The 19,474-nt window shown below is 42.8% G+C and overlaps 1 protein-coding gene across 1 annotated transcript in view; it reads left to right on the top strand.

The window, feature by feature from the left end:
- Positions 1-19,474, top strand: part of CELSR1 (cadherin EGF LAG seven-pass G-type receptor 1) — a 165,086-nt gene that overhangs the window by 47,918 nt on the left and 97,694 nt on the right. The window lies entirely within an intron of this gene.

The raw sequence follows: 19,474 nt of genomic DNA, 5'->3' as shown, positions 1-19,474 counted from the left end.
CATATACTTCTGCTGTTGTGTCACACAGCTCACCACTCCTACGGAGTCTACCAGGCAGGAGCATGGTGTGAGGCCCAGCTGGACACTCCCGTTGCCAGACGTAACACTGGGCAAGAGGTGTTGTGCCATGCCTTTGGTGGTATCCTCACGGTGCGTGGGAGAACGGTCCTACCCTGCATGGTAGGGGACAGCCCTGCCCTGCCTCACGATGGGAAGCTGGAGATCAGTGTGCAGGGCTTGGCTTTTTGGATGGTTCGTGTGCAGTTCCACAATTGTGTCTGAGAGGCCACTTTCTTTTCACCCAGAATTACTATAGTTGGAGTTTTAGTGCAAAAGGTCCCAGAGTGACCAACCTGGTATTTAATTTACCCATGACAAAACCCCTTGTTGCAAAATCCCACCCCTTCTTGCACGGCATGAGTCAGTGTTTTGGACACCAGGAAGAGCCAGAGAGAAGCTAGAATAAACTCATTTAGTTTTTTCTTTTGCCGGGGCGCTCAACCTGGTGTGAAAGACTTCTATTAGCATGATTATTCCCTTGTCAGATGGAAGCTGGAGATAGTTGTCCCAGATGCGCATGTCTGGTTTGAAGGCCTGATTATCTCGTTCATGTCACTTCTTGGCTGCTTATCAAAGGAACTCTCACGCACATCACCTTTCAGCTTCTCACTCTCAGCTCTGCAAGGAGGAGGAGTACACTTAAACCGTTTCCAGCTAGTAAGCTGATGTTTGTAATTTCTTTTCCTCTGGGGCAACAGTGTCAAGACGAACAGGCTCCTGAGCACATCAGGTGGAGGGAGGGTGGAAGAAGGTTTCTCATGGTTGAGGCCAACAGATGAGGACCGAGCTGCTGTGCTGCAGCAGGAGGATTGCAGCATAGTCTGTTTGCCCAGCATGAGGTAGCTGTCAGATGGAGTCTTCTGGATGGCTGACATCTGATTTAAAATATTTTTAAAGTACCCTTTATTGGTGAAATGGAGCTTAAAATGTGAAGGTGTTATCAGGTGGCTCAAGAGGAGACCTTAGGGAAGATTCAGAAGTACTGTAAATACCCACTTTTTAAAAGATCATCTATTATTACTTTTGTCAATACGTCAATAGATTAACTAGAAGTTTGGGTGTTTCTGGAGTTATTTCCATGAACCACTTAGTAACTTTTCGTAACAAAGTTATCAAGAAGAGAAACCAAGTATTTCCTGCTGGTAAAATTCCCAGACATCATTTGGTGCCTGTCAAGGTGTCACCAGGCTGAACAGAGGCATATGTCCTTCTGAAACCAGCCTGAACATAATGAATGCAGGAGCTTCCATCTCTCTCAGTCACTGGAAGGGAAAGCTTGTCTTTTCCCAAGGCACATTGACAAGGGACTGTTTAATTGAGCTGAACAAACTGGTACTTGGGGGCCAGGGTGGGGGAGCTGCCGGGGGATGAGCAGCCCTGGCTGCGGGGCAGGCATCTGGCTCGGCTGGAAAACCCGCGCTCGGCTCGGCTCGGCTCGGAGTCCCGGCTTGAAGTGGTGAATGTGCCTTCTCCGGATGACCTCATGGAGTGCCAGGAGCCAAGCCCACATGCTGCTCTGCAGCCGGCACGGGGGGGGGGGACAGAGAGAGGGATTAAAGGAGAGAAAGAAGGTAAGAGTTGAAGTAAGTCAGTGAGACGCTCCCAGTTAGATTGGCACAGCAGCAGTTGTGAACTCAACACTCCTTGTCCATCTCTCAAGTCCAGGTGGACTGAAAGTTACTTCTGTGATTCCAGAAAAAACACTCTGAAGATATTCCACTTTTATCATGTGTCATTTTTATCAGTAGCTAGTCTATATTAAGAAAAGTGCAACCAGAGAAGTTTATGTTGGGTTAAGTTGGCTTCTGTCATGTCTGAATCCTGCAGATGGAAGCATTACTAGAATTAACAATTTACTTGTATTTGGCAAATCAATTTTAACTATACTGACTGCTATATTTGTTCATTACTAGTACTAAACTGCCACATGTTGCATTACCAGCTAGTTGTTCCTTTAATTCTTAAGTCCTCTGAAGTCTCTTTTCTTGTAGTTAGATTCTACTGTTTCTGTATCACAGAGCTGTTCTATAGATCTGCTAGCGGAATCTAGCATGTGTGGAAATGCATAGTGTGTTAAAATTCCCTACTTCTTTACAAGGTGTGAAAAGCCAAGCAAGTTTATATTGTGCTGTGGTCCGTTCCTGATGTCCAACTTTGGTTTCCTCTTGTAGCTGCTTTGGGGTTTGTGTCATTTATTCACTCCCATAATGCTTTACCTCCTTATTTTCTTCATTGTCATATGGGTTTTTGTTAGCAACATCTAGCATTGCATCACCCACCCTTCTGCCTCCATTCTCTCTTCTCATTGCTAGTCCAAGAATCATTGTTCTCTGTTTGGGGATGTTGCCTAGGTCACAAATTGCATCATTTATTAACATTTTTGCATAGCTCACTTCTTTCCCATATCCTCTACGTCGTGTGTGTGTACATCAATGTAGGTGTCACCAAACACTTATATTTCACTTTTTAAATTAGTGTTTTGACTTTTCAGGGTTTCTTTAAGCCACAAAAAGGAGCAGAGAGTTGGCTTTGCAGAGTAACATATTCAGGCATTTCCCCAGGCTTGCAGAAAACCCAGATTACACAGACCTGAGAGGTATGTGTGTGTTAAGAAGATATTTACATACTGGGGGCCTGTCAGCAGTGGAGGCAAACACCAGCCATCAGTGTGCCATGTGTGGCTTGGCTTCTTGTAATGTATATTGTGGCGTACAATTGAAGAGTGAGAATGTATATTTAGGAAGTAAAAAAAAACAATTTTTTTTTTTACACTCTATGCTGGAGCCTGTACTGGGACCTCTGAGCCAAGTGCCTCCTCATGTTTTGCACTTATTTTGAAGCTTTTCTGAACTCTCAGTTGTGAACAAAGGGAGGTTAGCACACCCTCTTTGCTTAAGACCATTTAATCTTAGTACTAACCTTTCACTGAAGAGAGCACCCGTGAGCCCTACCACTGCAGGTTCATTTCTGTGGCACTCCTGCATCCCTTGGCTGCTGTGCAATCTGTGCTGACCTGCAGTGGGTACCAGAGCAGTTGCAGAGGGGCCTTCCTCTTGGCTTTTCTAGTCACACATTTCTAACATGATCCTATTAAGCACTGACTTCCCTGCTGCCCTTCTCATGAGTTTTCACTTGAAAATACTGACTCAGAAAATTCCCCAGTATTCTTAAGCTGATCTACCCTCCATATGTTTATTGTATTAATCCCAGCCTAAACTCCCAGAAGGTAACATCACATCCCATTCTCTTTGTTACAGACAAAGGTTTTGGCTCTTCACTGTGAAATACCAGCCACGGTCACTTAGGTCATCTCTCTGTCTCCAGGCTTTGGCTCATGTTTGTTTCTTGACTGTGAGTTAGCCGAGTTTTGGGTTACGTGTGTCCCTTTCAGGCACTGGTCTCTGCAGGAGCTGCGGCTCAGTCAGTCTGAGCAGTCTCTAAGCCCACACAGCAAATTCTCCACAAACATATGCCCCGGGACCATAAATCCTTTTCTGTAAGAGATACCTTTGCTTTGTTACCGTTATCTTGTTGCATTTTAGCAGCCTGCTGAGACCCAGAGCCAAGTGTACCAACACGGAACAGGCAGCCCTTGGGGCTGAAAAAAGAGATGGTAAAAGTTTGCCAGGCTCACTGAGGGTGAGGGATGGTGGAAGAGCAAGGCCATTTTTCTCTGTACGTTTGCACCTACGTTTGCAGTTGAGACCTTCCCTTAGCCACATTAACACGTGAAGAAGGCATCAGTGGCTTCAGCCACCTGCACCTGCTGTCACCTGCCATCACAGCAGGACAGTTTCCCATTGGTGCTTCAGAAGAGAGAACTTCATCGTGAGAAACAGAGGGAGGACTTTGTGGTCACTCTGGAAGGTGGAAAAAGGGACAGACACTGAGAGAATGTGAATTGTAGGGTAAGTCTGATGCTGGGAGATGGAACCCTGCTGTGCTGACAGAGCAGAGGGTAAGTGGCAATGTGTCACAAGTAAAGGCTGCAGAGTGACCTTAATGATGTGAAAATCTTGATATGCCTACAGCAGAATAGTAGCTCTCTGTTGTTATTCCTTAGCTCATGAGGATCCTGTGAGCCGCCACACTACTGCTTTGAGGACTGTGTTTGCTTTTGTTGGTGTGACAGCTCTCCTTTCTTTCCCATCTCCTTTGACCTCTTAGGGAGGATTTCCTACAGTTTTCTTTGCAAGCTCTCTGCATCTGCTCCAACAGGAGCATCAGCTTTAGGCAAGGGCTGACAGGACCCGAGCCCACAATGGTAGTACCAAACAAAAACTAATATGCAGTTTCCCTTGAATGACTAGTTTTCATATCTGCATTCATGGTTTTCCCCTGCATGTGCTTCTATACCCGCTTCTTTACTGACTGTTGGCAATTTGCATTTGAAGTAGCTGGCTTGAGTATCAGTAGATGTTTTGTGACATTTTGGGGTGCCAAACCTGGTGCCTGTTCACCTCCTCAAACATGTGTCTGCCTCTTTGCCCTGCTGTGCAAGTTTAGCAGCCGAGTAGAGAGGGATTAGTCTCTCTAGACAGGGCTTTCAGAAACAGACTTTAATTAAAGGTGCAGGATGGAGCTCAGTGATCACCTCTGATTACTGGTGCAAATGCTTTAAGAAGAGAAATTAGAGCAATGGCGTATTAAGAGGTGGCTTCCCAGGTCTTTATCTCAAGCAGTTCAGTCTTTTTAAGTGATTTGGCCAGTTTCTGCCTCCTGGTGCCCAAAATAACTCCAGTACACCAAAGGTGTTCCAGAGCACAGCAGTTACTTTGCTGCTTTGGGTAGAGACTGTTTTGAGCTCAGTACTGCTAAATGTGTTACTTTGTGCTTGGAAAGGGGAGAGGGAAGCACCCAATTTATTTTACAGTGGTAAGTGGCAATGGAGAAATAGTCTGTTTCATGCACATATGACCTTGTTGTTGCCACATTATTTCTTTTGACATTTCTCAGCTTCTGCTGGTGTCTTGGGATTTTGGTTTGGTATTTTCTAGGACAGTATAATTATTCAAATCCCATGCCTTGCACGGCAGTGAACAGCATGCACCAAGTGAGCTCAGTACTTTAAAGTAATTACAGAAATATCATTACTTGATTGGCAAATAAAAACAGTTGTGAAAGAGAGGTACAAGATGCACTCAAAGACCTAAGGAGCCCCTCTGTACTTCCATGATCTCCAGAGTATCCTGTGCTTTCCAGATGACTCAGTAAAATGTAGCAGATGTTAAATGATGCTATATTTTAAGAAATTGTAATATCATATCTATTGGCCTCTTTAGGTCAATAGTAATATCTGGGTATGAGTCATGGACCTCTACAAAACCCCCCCTAAATTCTGATTATGGGTGTACACATCTAAAGACAAAAAGGTGCATTAGGTAACATATTAAAATGTTTCCTTTTTCTGGGCACTGACTTAACTTTGACCACCTGTTACATCATTTTCTGAAGCCTCAGGTTACTGCTGGGGAATCATGTAGGAGATGTCTTGAGCCAGCTGAGTAAGCGAGCAGGGAGAGGTCATTTACAGAGCTTGAGCTGTTTTAAAGAGCACAGGAGCCTGGTGTCACAGCACAGCTTCCTGTTCACAAGAGCCTCTTTCAAAGACAAATGTGAAAGGGTTTATCCACTAAACACGGAGCCGACAGCAGTTCTGGAGCAGGAGCGTGGCGTTGGATTTCTGTAAAAGGAGACTGTGAAATGTCCTCTTTTCCAAACAGGTCTCTAAAAAGGACACAAAGACAAATTGGTAATTTTTTCAGGGCTGGAATATCTTATTCCGAGCTTGAACATTCTTTGAAATTTTCATGGGGCTTTTTGTTGGTTTTTTTTTTTTTTTCTTTTAATTATACATCTATCCATCCTAAAATTTTAATGTTTTTATTGCTTTTTATTTTACATTCATCCTTAATTAGAAGATTGTTCTCTTTTTTTAATGGAACTGAAAAAGAAGATATGTTTTTCAACTGGAGAAGCACTTTTAAATTTTAGTGTAATGAAGTTAGAGTTCATGAAAGCTTGAGTCTGGCCAAGCCCACCTCCCCCCATGGGCTTCATGCCCATGAACAGTTTTCCACCATGAAATTCACTGTTGGGGTTTGCTTCTGCATCACTGCTCAGAGTAGAACACCCATGTGAGCTGTCCTTTTCTACCTCTATGTCCTTGTAGTTACAAATGCAACAGTTTGTTTTTCCTGGGAGCACAGAAAGAAAAAAAAAACAGGAGTAAAAACCAGCTTCTCTGGGACAATTCTCTGTTCTTCTTGGGATGTTGCTGCATCCACTTCTTCTTAGCAGTCAGGGGAATCAGCCTGATCTGGAGATCAAGAAGTTCTACTGTTTTGAAGATTTCTGATAGAAATGTTTATCCACTTGATGCTTTCTCCAGACATTGCAGCGACCTGTCGTGACACTTCCATGTGCATCTTGCTCTGAGTTTTCTGGCAGGAAGAATGATATCTGTATGACGAATTGTGGAGCCGGGTTGGGTGACAGCTGGGCATTGCCACTGGTCACCAGGTTACTCCCACCCAGCCTCCTGCCTGTGCTCCCTCTGACCTGGAGTGTGCCGAAGCTGTCCCTTGCCTGCCACATATTTATGTGAATTTTCTCTGTTCTTTCCACTAATACTGGCCTGTGTTGAGCTGCTGTTTCCTGTGCTGCATGGGCACACTGGCAGCCCTATAAACCTCCTGATCTGGGTTACAGCTGCTTTGCCTTTCTCCCCATTACCAGCTGTCACTTCCAGAGAGAAATAGTTTTTTGCATGCAAATACAGAAGCTCTGGTTCTGGTTTTCAAGGAAATTAGTGTTTCAAGCAGCCAGTGCTGTGAGGTCCTGCAGCTGTGGACCACTAAGGGTATGATTTGGCTGTCTTAGGACCCCACCTCAGGGATCAGCAGGTTTCCTACAGACTGGGAAGCAGAAGGGGTTTTCTGGTAGACCCTGTGGAGAGAAGGAGGGAGTCTTCCCACATAGGATGTTTTTGGGGTTATTGATGCAGTACAATGACTGCAGGTGTTAAACTGAGTGGTTTTTTGGCATTTAGGAAGCTCTTTCATAAAGATGCTCAGCACTGGCAGAATAGAGAAATGTCAGACTAAATATAAACAGCACTAAAGAGGTTTTTGAAAACGGAGGAAATTTAAAAATAGCTAAAATACATTTTTCTTCTGAGAACTTTTTCATTGAGTTGAGCCATAGCATAAGCCTAATTTTATAAGTGGAGAGAGAGAATGAATGTCTGGACTCAAAGACATGGTCCAAAGAGCTGATTTACTGTCTGTCCAGTTGACCTCAGAGCTCAGGTGGTGAAAAGATGTGCTCTGGACACTGAAACACAAATACTTTCTACTAGTTAAACTTCAGCAATTGTCTGAGCTCTTGGGAAGTGACTCCACAGTATGAAGCATCCTGCAGTAATTCAGATAAGGTCTTTGCATGGAAAAATCCTGCTTTTCAGAATGTGTACTACTAAATTTTAAAAAGTGTATTTTAAAAATAGAATTAGTATTTCTATTCTCTCATGGATAACATCTCATATTGCATGCATACAAATGGAGGACACGGGTTTGGTGTGTTTTATAGAAAGGTGATATGATAAGCCTCTACTAATGCTTGGTGAAATTTCATCCTTGTGACTTAGTGGTTTCTCAGGAAGCTGCACATTCTTGATGTTGAACCAAAGTAGTCTCAGAGCTCAGGCTGAAGGCTTCATGTCCTATAACGCTCAGGCTGTGCTGAGCTCAGTGGAATTATAGGGGTAGGGGTTCCTAGGATGAAGATTTTCTTGTTTTACCAGTTATCTACATTTTAAGGCTCAACATTAATGGTGACAGTTCTTGAGTATATTTTACATATGCTCAGTATTTTATATTTTTCCACAAAACATAACTAAAACGATGAAAAATATTGCCTTTAAAGATAGTAAAAGGAATCTATTGGTACTATAATGAAGGAGATACATAAATTCTTTATGTATCTTGTATTCTTGTAGAACATATTAACAGCCTTGGGAAAACTCAATGTACAATAAAATGTGGGTAGTTTATTTCCATGGGTAGTTTATTCCATGCTAGTTGAAAAATGCTGCTTCCATGGCACCATTAAGATCATCATATATCCAGCTTTCACTGGATATTTCTACACCTGGAAATTCTGCTTGGGTTCAAAGGAAAGGCTTTTCTACAGATGTTAAGGTGTCCGGTGATCTGGTGGGAACATAAGTTTCAATGGGATGCCGGGAAATGGTGAATTAATTCTCACTGAACTGGCAAAACATTGTGCTGTCCGTGATGCAGGTGTCACAGGGAGTCATCCTGCCCTGCTTTGTGGTGGGCACATGCCTACTGGGTCTTGCCATGCTCTTGAAGTAAGGCTCTGTTTGCTGCTGAATTTGGTGCTGATCTCACCAAATACAACACGCCTGGATTGTCTGCAAATTTGGCAGAATGGGAAGGAAAGAGGCATCACCCAGAAGAGAAAGACACAGTCACCCTGCCCTTAGCCAGAAACATGTGACTGTTTGGCAGAGCCCAGCCTGGCACACTCCTGGTGATGCCCTGCTGATGCTCTGCTAAGATCAAGCCTGTATCCAGAGCACAATTTTTTTTCTCTGTTTATCCATTATAGTAAATTCCTTTAAAGAAAATCTTTTCCTTGTGGAATTTGTTGGATAGTCTTACATTAGTCCTAGAATGTAAAATTTTGCCCCAGATCTGTGTCTTACAACGTGTCTGGCAGAAAATCTTATCTGATTCTTGAAGAAGTGAATCATGTAGTTATGACTTCATTTCTACAGTTCAGCTGAATAGGAATCCTTAGATAGGCATTTGAGATTACAGTATCATTTCTGGAGATCAGTGTAGTTTCTGTGTTTCACCAGTGGCTCTCAGTCACTGTGTTACCCACTCTCATCTGTCATAACTCGACCTGCCCTTTCTCTGCCTCGGCTTCCCGAGATGACGTGCAGCGATAGCAGTCAAGCCTTTGCATTCTCCACATTTTGTATGGGTGGCTGCTTTTCTCTTTGGAAAAGTTTTGGAGAGTAAAATACCCACTGCAGGTTCAGTACTATAGAAACAGGAAACAAGTGCCTTGTCTCTTTTGATTCTTGTCCAGCATTCTAGTTTAATGGCAGGGATCCAAGAATAATCTCAGTTGACCATGCAGCCAAACCCACCATGATCTCATTGCCAGTGGCCAGTGATGAGTAGGTGGTTACTTAATCAAAAGGGGGTTGTTTTTGCGTTACGCTTTTAGAAGATTGTGTAGGTCGCCTATCAACAGAGAGTCCAGACAAAGAACACAGCATTTTCCCTATCAATATTCCCAGTGCCTGGTGAGTCTTTCCCAAAACGGTGAAGGTTTGGTAAGAGCGGTTTTGCCTGTTTATTTTGTCTTTGTGTTCTTACTTCTTTAATCACATGATGAAAGCAATTTTTTTTAAATTTAAATTTCTTATTTGCTTAAATTTATTTCCTCAAGTTTCTGATTTGCTTATTTGCTTCTTACTCTGCTTAAGTCAGCAGACCTCAGTCAACAGAAAAGACCAGCTAGACTGGTCACCTGAAAATCTAGTCAGAGAAAGGAAAATCTGTTCCCTTTGAAACCAAAAATTAAGGAAAGTGTGATATTATTTTGAATATTTTCTTTCTGGGGATTTTTAATGGAATTAAGCTAGTTGAAAGTCTAAATTTTTCAGACTGTAGGAGATGGGTGTATTTTTTTGTCAGATCCCAGCAGATGGACCATGATGGACCCCATCTCTTCTCTTCAGTTTGATCTACTTCTTATTAAAAATTCTTAAACGTGAATTGAGCTTGAGAGAGGAAAGGAGAAAAGGTAGAGTTATAAAGGCTCTGAAACCTTTTCTTTTGGACATGTGTGCTACAGGTGGGACATCCATGCCCCATCATTTCTCCCATCAAAAAATCTGAGAACTGAAGCAGCCTGAGAGTGTTACCTTGTTTATGTGGGTCCCTCATGTTTGAGTCTGGGTCTCCTGGCACAGAAGGAGTAGCTGAACCAACTTCTCGTGTGCCCAGTGCATGTGGAAGCTGATGTGTAGCCATTATTGCTTGCCCTGTCCCAGAGAGATAGCCTTCTGTTTTTACCTTGTATTAATTTGCAAATGCCTTAGGATGACAGAAACCACAGGAAGACCAAAACCAAGAAGTGCCCATATGCCTAAGAACGCTCTTATTTCCTCAAGCTGGGCCTCCGCAGCACATGAGCACAGTCATCAACCTGTTGAGCTACTACAGCTGAATTTTTCTGGTGGCTTTCCTGTTTCAGAGAGCTGGGCAAGTCTGCATCACTCCATATATCAATAACTTTCAGTTGATACATAACTGTTTTGAAAGCTTGTCTGCAAACAGAAATGACATCAGAAAAACATAACTGTTGTCTTTCTTTCATTGTTCCCGTCTTTTCTTTCCACTCAAGATAGCAAACCTGAGCCCCATCCAGCAGGAAGTGTCCCCATGATTTCACTGAGGGTCACAGCAAGGAGCAGAGCATATCTCCAGGCAAAAGCAACATGGGAATATGGAGACATATAGAAAAATAAACCTGATGGATTTCATTTTGCTGATGCTGTTTTGAAAGGGTACATTTGAGGTTACTAATATGTAGTACAGGTGCAAACAGTGGGGCAGAGAAGCAATTTCCTTATCATTGCTCCCAGTTTTGAAACTCCCAGGTCCCCACCTCAATTCTTCCCACCTCACCCTTGCCATCCTCAGAACAGTTTTCATCGTTTCCTTCTTTGAAACTGCAAAGAGAGAGATTTGGTTAGAGCTCTGGCTTGCTTGGGGAAGTTCTTGCTTTAGTCAGACACAGTGAGTAAAAGTGTTTGCAGGGGATGTGTGGCTGTGAGGAGAATGGAGGTTTTTATGGTGAGCCCTGTGTTGTCCCCACAGCAGCACAGCCAGGCACCCCACACAGGGGATGTCCCTTTTGAAGTGGGGTAAGTGACGTAAAAGCATCACGGGGTGAGCACGCTGCTCTTATGTCCTCTGTATAAAATGCGTCATTTACTTGAAGACCATGGCCTGAATGGAGATTTAACGCTGGAGTATCCCATGACTGCAGCTGTTTGTCCAGTGCTTTCATGGATTTTTGACTCCTGCATATCACTGCTTACAGCTGAGGAGCTGGAGGCCCAGGAAAAGCCCTTTGGCTGTGGGGTGAGTGGACAACAGTGCTCCCTGTGCCTGGGCTTCATTCACCCCAATGCTGGCTGGCATCTCTGCCTGCCCAGCCGTGCCCCACCCAAGCCACTGCAGCCACCACTGCAGCACACTGCGAGATGAGGCTGCAAGCCATGAGAATCTGCTGGGAAACTATCCTTTGGCTAAGAACATTTAGCTCTGCGTTTAATTAGAATGAAAATGTGAATGGTATTAAACCCCTCTCCCTTTAAAGTTCAGAGAAAATTATTGCAGTAATTAGGCAATAGTTTTGATTATATATGAAACAAGATCAAGCTTTATGGGAGGTGCTGGAGCTCCCAGCAAGTCAGTCTATGAATTTATCTGGTTTAGCGATCTGGAGTGGAGTTTTTCAGCTGAACAGGTCAGATGAGTGCTGATAGATGCACAGTTTCCATGGACATTAGCATTAAATAGAAATCCTGGTCTTCAGCAGGAGTCTGGAATCTGCATTGTGACTGGCAGCTGGCTGTGGAGAAGCAGCGAGGCAGGGCTCCTGGGCTGTGCACCCCACAGGGGCTGGCATAACCCGGAGCAGGGCAGGATGTGCAGGTGGGGTGCCGGCCCTACTGCTGTGTGCAGCTGGGCAGGGGAGTCTGGCCAGTCTTTGCTCACAAGGAAAACCAGCTGAGGTACAGGGAGGTGTGCAGAGCCCAGAAGGAAAATTGCTTTGCATTTTAGCTAGAAGGAAAATCTCCTCTTTAGTTCAATAGTCTGTAAGGAGCTATCTTCCTACATATCATACTTCCCTCTAAGTGTCCCAAATCTCTTCTACTTGTGCTTTCTGCTCAGGACAGGGACTTGTTTCCTTGTTCAACCTGTTGCTCCTGCATCCCTGTCAGCATCCCCTGCTTGCATCTCATCCCCTTGAGAAGCTATAGCCCATGAGCACCAGGTACCTGAAGAGCAAGAAGTGATTCTGTGGGAGGGTGTTCAAGGAAATTATCTTCAGCCTTGCTGCAGTTAGAATTCAAGAGTGCTTATTCCTGCCAGCAGATCCAACTTGCTTTACCTCCTACCCTCCGGAAATGTTCCCCCAGACTAGTGTTATCAACCCAATTAACATTTCAAAATTCTCAGCTTGCAGGTGCTGGTTTCAGAACAGCAATCTTGTACAATGTTGAGCAATCCAGTTGGCATCAATTTGTTCTTAATTCCCTGTTCAAGCTGCAGACTGAAATATGCTCTTTTTCTTTTCAGTATTATGTACAAAGTAAATAATCCTGAACAGCACAGTCTACATTAAAGATAATGATGCCAAAATTGGTTTGTTTTTTTTCTCTTATGCACGTCGGGAATTCACAGTTGCTTTATGCACAGTTTATCCTCCCACAATTCGGGTATTTTTAGCTGTTTGATTTCGCTTGGTACAGCTATGGCTGCTGCTGAGGGAACTGTGGGGTGAGAGCCCCAGGTGCCACTGCCCACTTTCCTCAGGTGTCCCAGATACTCATTTTCTTTGCAAAAAGAAGTACATTAAGGTTTGAATAGAAATTAAGAGTGCCTGCAGCTTGTGAGCAGAAGAAGTGGCTTTGCCTGGAAGTGTCTGAACACATTTCTTGGGATCCACTGCTTGCAATGACCCTGACATCATTTCACAAGTGGGGATGTGGCTGATGCTGCCGTGGGACAGTGCAGTGGCAAGGCACAGCCTGGCATAGCCATGACCCAGGTGCATACCCTATGGCCTGGGTGGCCTGTGACTGATCCCTTGGGTGCTCTGAGTTGCCACAGTGGCAGCAGGAAGATGCTGGAGGTAATGTGGTTAATGCTGGTTTAAGGAGAGCTGGTCACTGGCACAGTCACACGCTGGCACTCACTCTACCAGTGTGGACTATTGCTTGTCTTCCATCAGTCTGCCAGTCTTGCTGTAGTTAATCCCAGATACCTTCTTTTCCCCTAAAGACATGTCTTACCCAGGACTTTCCCCTTCCTTGCAGCTCAGTCAGGACTGGCTATGCCAAGGTATTTGCATACACCCTGTACCTCAGCTGCCTGCTGTTCTACCTCACCCTTTAATCTAAAATACCCCCGTAACACCAAGTAACACATCTTTGTCTTCCCTTTTCCTGTGAGTGCTCCAAACCTTCTTTCCTCCAAATGATGCTGGGCAACATTGGCCAATGTTTTCAAAACAGCATCTGCTGAGGGGTGGCTGCAGCTGCTCATCCTTCCTGGAAATTGAGAGATGTTAAGGTACACTTTCAGACAACTGATTTTAGGAAAACCCTTACCACCTTTACAAGTCAGGAGGTGCAGTCCATGTGGTGGCATGTTTCTAGTGTTCACATGCTTGTCCTGCTCATCCCTCATGTTTTGCTTTCTGCTCTTGCCTTTCTGATTTTTCAGAGCCATTTCCTGGGCATTGTTCTTGTTTGGGGCTACAGGGTTGGGAGCGAAGCTCTGTGTGAGTGCACTGGCAATGACTCTGGGAATTAGGCTCTAGGCCAAATTTTTGGCAGGGAGTGAAGTCAATGAGAATCTTCCTGTTGGTGTAATGGGCTTGGGAGCAGACCTGGACTTTGACATTCTTCAGAGCAGTGGTTCCAACGTGAACCTTTGGCATTGTGTGGATAATAGATAGTTATTTTTATATATTCTTTCCAAAGTCCACAGCTTGTGTTGGCAGTCAGTGCTCCTAAATGCAGGAAGCTGACTGGCAGCCTGAAACAAAGGGACAAAATCAATAACTTAAGCTTGATGTGGCCAAGGACAGTCATCTCCATGTAGTTGCATTCAACATGAGAATTAATTAGTGCCTGTCTAAGAAATAACAGGATATTGTAGACAATATTTTTATGTTTTTACAAAGAAAGTGATGGAATTTTTTTCAACAATGTTACTTTTCTGTTACTGTACCATTTAAGATGACTTTTCTCTAGCAAAAGAGGCCTTTACAGTTTGAGCTGTTCCTGCTACAAAACAGGGACACAGAGAGGATATTTGCCATTGGACATTGCTCTTGTCATTTGGAAAGCTAAGACCAAAACCATCCCCTGCTTCCTTTTCCAGGGTGCCCTGAGGGGACGCTAAAACTGGGGTCATACACACATTCTATCCTGAAACACTTCCTCAGTGTTTAGCAGTGGCCCAGTGTTAGCAGAGGCTGCTTGCTAACTGGGAAAACCCTGAGATAGGGTATCTGTAAATTCACAGTTGTGCCCATTTTCCTTTTCCTTTCTGGTCATGTTTTCCTGGTGTCTCAGCAAGGAATCTTACTTAGGTTTCCACCTGCCATTTTCTGTGCAGTTTATTTTCTTTCAGGATATTTTCTTTGAAATAGAAGCTCCTGAACTTTTCCATAACACAGAGTATATTTTAAGGAGTTTATCTTAAAGGTGTTTACAGACTTCTTATTTCTACTCACAGAAGTGAAGCTTTGTAGTGCCTACAGCAATGGTTTGGAAGGGACAATATTAGCACACTGATATTTTATGCATTTTAAATCTGCTTCCATGGTGGTGGAAGCACAATGCCAGGAAAGGAGTCAGCCCTGCAATGCTGGCAGATTCTCTGAGGCAAACTAAAGCTCAGTGCAGGACTGTGCACTCAGTCTCACTTTTATTGACATCTGCTGTTTTTTTACTGCTGTTTGCTCAGTGGGAAGTGTGGCTTGGGTGCCAGCCCTGCTCAGCCAGCCAAGCATTGCCTGCAGTATTCATTTCTGCTACTGATGTGCCACTGCCACCCAAGCAGTGGAGAGGATGCTAAAAGCATGGCATGCTCATCAGTAATTCCAGGTTTAGTGCTGGACTGGGTATGGATTAACTCCCATATGGACAGACATGGCTGGAAGCAATGGGGATGCACCTTTGATCATTCCAAGGCCTGTTACCAAGCAGTGGCTGCTACCCATGGCCACGGCCGCTTCTTATGATTTAGGAAGAACAAGAGGTTATTTGAACCTGTAGATCACTAGCCAAGGATTTTGCATGGCTGTCCTAAAGACCGACATCTGTTATTTCCAGGTGTGTTATAAAGCAAAATTAGAATGGATTTGGGGTTGTATATCTGTGAAAGAAAGCTCTGATGCTAAAGTATTTGTATAAGGTATGCAGCTTTCAAAATTGGTACTAAAACCTTTGCATATAATAAGCTAAAAAAAGTGTTGATTATTTTATTTCTGCAAACTTAAAAAAGAAACAAAAGAACCTTTCTGGCCAGGTGCTGCCATTGCCAAATATGCATTTCAGTTAAACTTTGCTGTGTTTACATTTCTAGATAATAAAATTCTTTGGTTTATGAACTGCCAGAAGATAGAAAGCTGAGATTAAAGTATCAGATTTGATAAGGTTTGTTGTAAAAGTAATAATGAAACAATGCCTATTTAGTCAATTTTCTAGTTATTAATGTATTTTAGAGAGCATCAAGCTTTCATCAGCCTTTCTTGTCTTCTCTTTACTTTGTAATGCATTAGGGTATGTGTTTCCTATTAGATCTTTTCATTAATTTGATGAAGGATGAAGATGGGTAATTCTAGTTTTAAGTCTCCTCTTCAGCAGTGACAAGGACTTAAAAGACAACAGTCTGCTTTGATATCCACCTTCTAGAGACCGCTTTTGTGGAAATTAGCCATAGAATAATATTGCCAGAATAAAAATTCAATGTGCAGGGACCACATTTGTAATGAGCACATTTTTGGTGTAGCCACCAGGCTGTTCAGAATTCTCTTTGTTCTTTCACGGGTCTGTGAGACATTAAGACTCATATTTTAATCTTTCCACTTCGTTTTTGATAAGCTTGGCTGCGACAGCTCTTAAAAGAACCTTTTATGATTTCTTAGGGACATTTGTGTTGCTTTTGTTACCCCAGTGTCTCACCGTTTCATCATCTGTACCCTCTGTACATCATTTGTACTTCACAGTGTACATATTAAATGCTATTTATCCCTATTTTATGGAAGAGAAACTTGAGGACAAAGTGACAAAAGCCATTGGTACAAGAAATTAGGAGTCAAGCCAACAAAAGGATTGGTTGAATCTTTTTCTTTTTCTTTGGTCTGTCCTGTGTTTATTTCCCTTTCCTCAGGCTATCCGGGTGGCTTGTGCTGCTAAGATCCAGGCTGTCTGCTCAAATCACTCTTTGCAGGATGCCTGCACATCCCATCTGCCAGCATGATCTGAGTGTTTAGGGCTCCTTCAGGAAGACTCCTGCATCCAGCTGGTTTGCTGAAGCCCCCACATGATGGCTGTGACAACTGGTGACAGCTAAGCCTGGGGAATGTGTGTGCACTCATCCATTCTAAGATCTGCTCCAAAGAGTAAAGTGTAGCCAGAATTTTCTAGTGTGGAAACTTGAAGGTTGTTTCACACCCCTGACTGAAACCATCTTGCACCTGCCACAACATGATCGGGACTTCTTATAGCTGTATTGTAAGACCTTTGCAAACTCAGATGGTTTGAGCCTTTTTAGCCGATTGGTAGCTGCATATGGTGGGCATCTCAAACATTGAAGGCCACACAGTATTGCCACTCCACAAAATAGTACTTCCTAATGATAATTCTCTGGCATTTCTGGCAGGAAACATTTTAAACACTCATAGAGTATTTCAGTTGTACATCTCAAAACACATACATTACTGGGTACTTAGGGCTTAAGTCATTTCCAAAAAAAGACAAAAAAAATTCCACTTTTTTAATTGTACTTGTTCCCAACCTCAAAGCGAATGTTGTCTGTTGAAAGTAGAATGGATACTAATTTGGTCTCATAAAACCACAGATTGTTTCAACTTTCCTTGAGTTTCTGAATGAATAGATGATCAGATCCTGTGATGCTGCTCTCAGCCTAACTGGTGATATGAAAGAGGCATTTGTCCAGCCAGCTCTATAGCTGTGCCATTCTTTTGTTGCCTATAGTACACATACTCTGCTCCTTTTTTACTCTCTTTTTATTTTAACGCTCTGCAACAGGGTTGCACAAAGCTGAGTTGGCTTTAAAACACCACTTTATTTCGCAGCTATATGTCTGTGCCCAGTTTTCTTTTGTGCTGCCCATGGAACAAGAAGGCTGTGTGGTATCTGACACCAGGCTTTTTCCAGTGATTTATTAACTGTGTCAGAATAGCTGTTGTGAATGCTGGGAAGCTCTTGGGTATTGTGACAGTTGATATTGATTATGACAGTTTGTAGACTCTACTGCATTGTCAGACAGTGGATCGTATTTTGTCTTCTTACTATACATACCATGGGCTACAGATCATAGTGTTTTCCTAAAAAAAGGACCCATTGTCCAGCATTCTGGCTGGTATGAGAGAACTTCTGTAGCATATTGTGCAACAAATAGCAAAATAGTTCAGGCACCCTATGGGACAAACAGGCAAATGTCAATTGCTTTAGGAAAAAAAACATGAATAGTTTTCATGGGGAATGAGCTATGCAAATGATAGACATGGGTAAACTAGTCTGAGGATGTCATTTATGAAAATACTGGTATCCTGTATTGTCTGTTGGCCAGAAATCCACAGACCGTGTAGGAGGAGTTTGCAATGAGGATTTTGGCTACTAATCGTTTTTAAGGTTGCTTTGGGTCTTTAAGGAAAGCTGAGGCTACACATTTCTAGAATGAGTCTGAGGGAGAGAAGATAAAAATTTTTGCAAACTTGGGAAAAAATGAAAGCTGGGATGCGAGCTTCTGTGATGGGCACATAGACTCATAGAATTGTTTATTTTGGAAAGGACCTCTAAGATCATTGAGTCCAACCATAAATCCAGCCTTGCCATGCCCACCATTTAACCATGTCCCTGAGGGCCACATCTACACATCTTTTAAACACCTCCAGGAATGGTGACTTCACCACTTCCCTGGGCTGCCTGTTCCAATGCCTGAACACCCTTTTGGTGGAGAAATTCTTCCTCATACTTAATCTAAACCTCTCCTGGAGCAACCTGGGGCCATTTCCTCTTGTCACTTGTTACCTGGGAGAAGTCAAACAGAACACTCCAGACAACGACCCCTCCTGGCTGATTGGTTTTAGCCAGGCAGCAGTTAAAGTAGGACACAGAAGAAGAGATTTTTCTATTTGCATAAAAGCTGCTTCAGTGGGGAAAAGTCAACAACTGAGCTTCTACAGACAACCTGATAGGAGAAGGGAGTCAAAACCCATTTTGTTAATTAAGCTGCTGTGATTTACTATATTGCTGCTATAAAACTGGAGGAAAAATCTTCCAACAATACATTTCTTTTTAAAACAAAACTGCACTTGAGATGAAGTGGTGACAGTGAGTAGGAAAGAAATCATTCTGATTTTATCTGTTCTATTTCTGCATGACCATAATAGGTCATAAAGTTACACTTTGAGATAACAAACCTCAGCAAAATGACATTCTAACAGCAGTCTATGCTGTTAGAATTTTGATCTCACACTGTTTGATTTAAATGCCGTTCCTGATGCAATTTTACACTGATGTGATTCAAAGTCCATTTCTGCACGTACCTTGTGGTTTAATTGAAATCAGGCTTAATAGCAGGTTACTTGTGTAATTACTATCACTGGGCTACTTCAGATCAAGGCTGTGAAGCTGAGCTGTGGCCTAAGGAAACTGGGCTCAGTTCTTAACCCCACTCTGAGCCTCATATTGGCCACTCAAACCAATTGATCTCTCTCATGAGATGAACTCGTGCCCATTTAAGGTTGTTTGTTTACACTATGACATCTTTCAGAGGGAACATTTCCTATCGGAAGCCACTCTTGATCTCATCTGGGATTTCTAGATGCTGCTCTAATGCTAATCATATTTTCTGTAATGCGGTCTGTATTTTAATGAGTCCCTAATGATAGCAAAAAGACAGATTTAAAATAAGTGATTTGATTTCAGTGATGATGCAACTTCCCATTCTGCACTTGCACTGAAGTTGGATTAAATTTAGCAGTCACTGTGTCATAATTATTTTCCATAATGACAGAATAATCTAGACTTTGTACATTCACAGTACTACTGTAAGCCTCAGGGTGTACTGAAATTTTATAGTGGCATCTTTCAGTCCAGTGTCAGGTATTAGTGCTATATTTTTATAATTATGGGTTTTATTGCAGGACAGCTGCAGCAGTATCAGAAATGCCTTAAAGGAAGGATAAAATGGAAGAGTTTTTAAATGTCTGCTCTTCACTACTTCTCATATTTTATTTAATTTTTTTTCTCATATTCATAAAATATTTTTAAGAAGTTACGTGTGAGAAATGAAGAAGTTCCAGCACTCAA

The sequence above is a fragment of the Chamaea fasciata genome, unplaced genomic scaffold, assembly GCF_029207755.1.
Source record: "Chamaea fasciata isolate MVZ Bird 193981 ecotype frontalis unplaced genomic scaffold, bChaFas1.0.hap1 SCAF_5, whole genome shotgun sequence".
Lineage (NCBI taxonomy): Eukaryota > Metazoa > Chordata > Aves > Passeriformes > Sylviidae > Chamaea > Chamaea fasciata.
The sequence above is the reverse complement of the archived record's forward strand: the minus strand, read 5'-3'. Positions and strand labels throughout refer to the sequence as shown.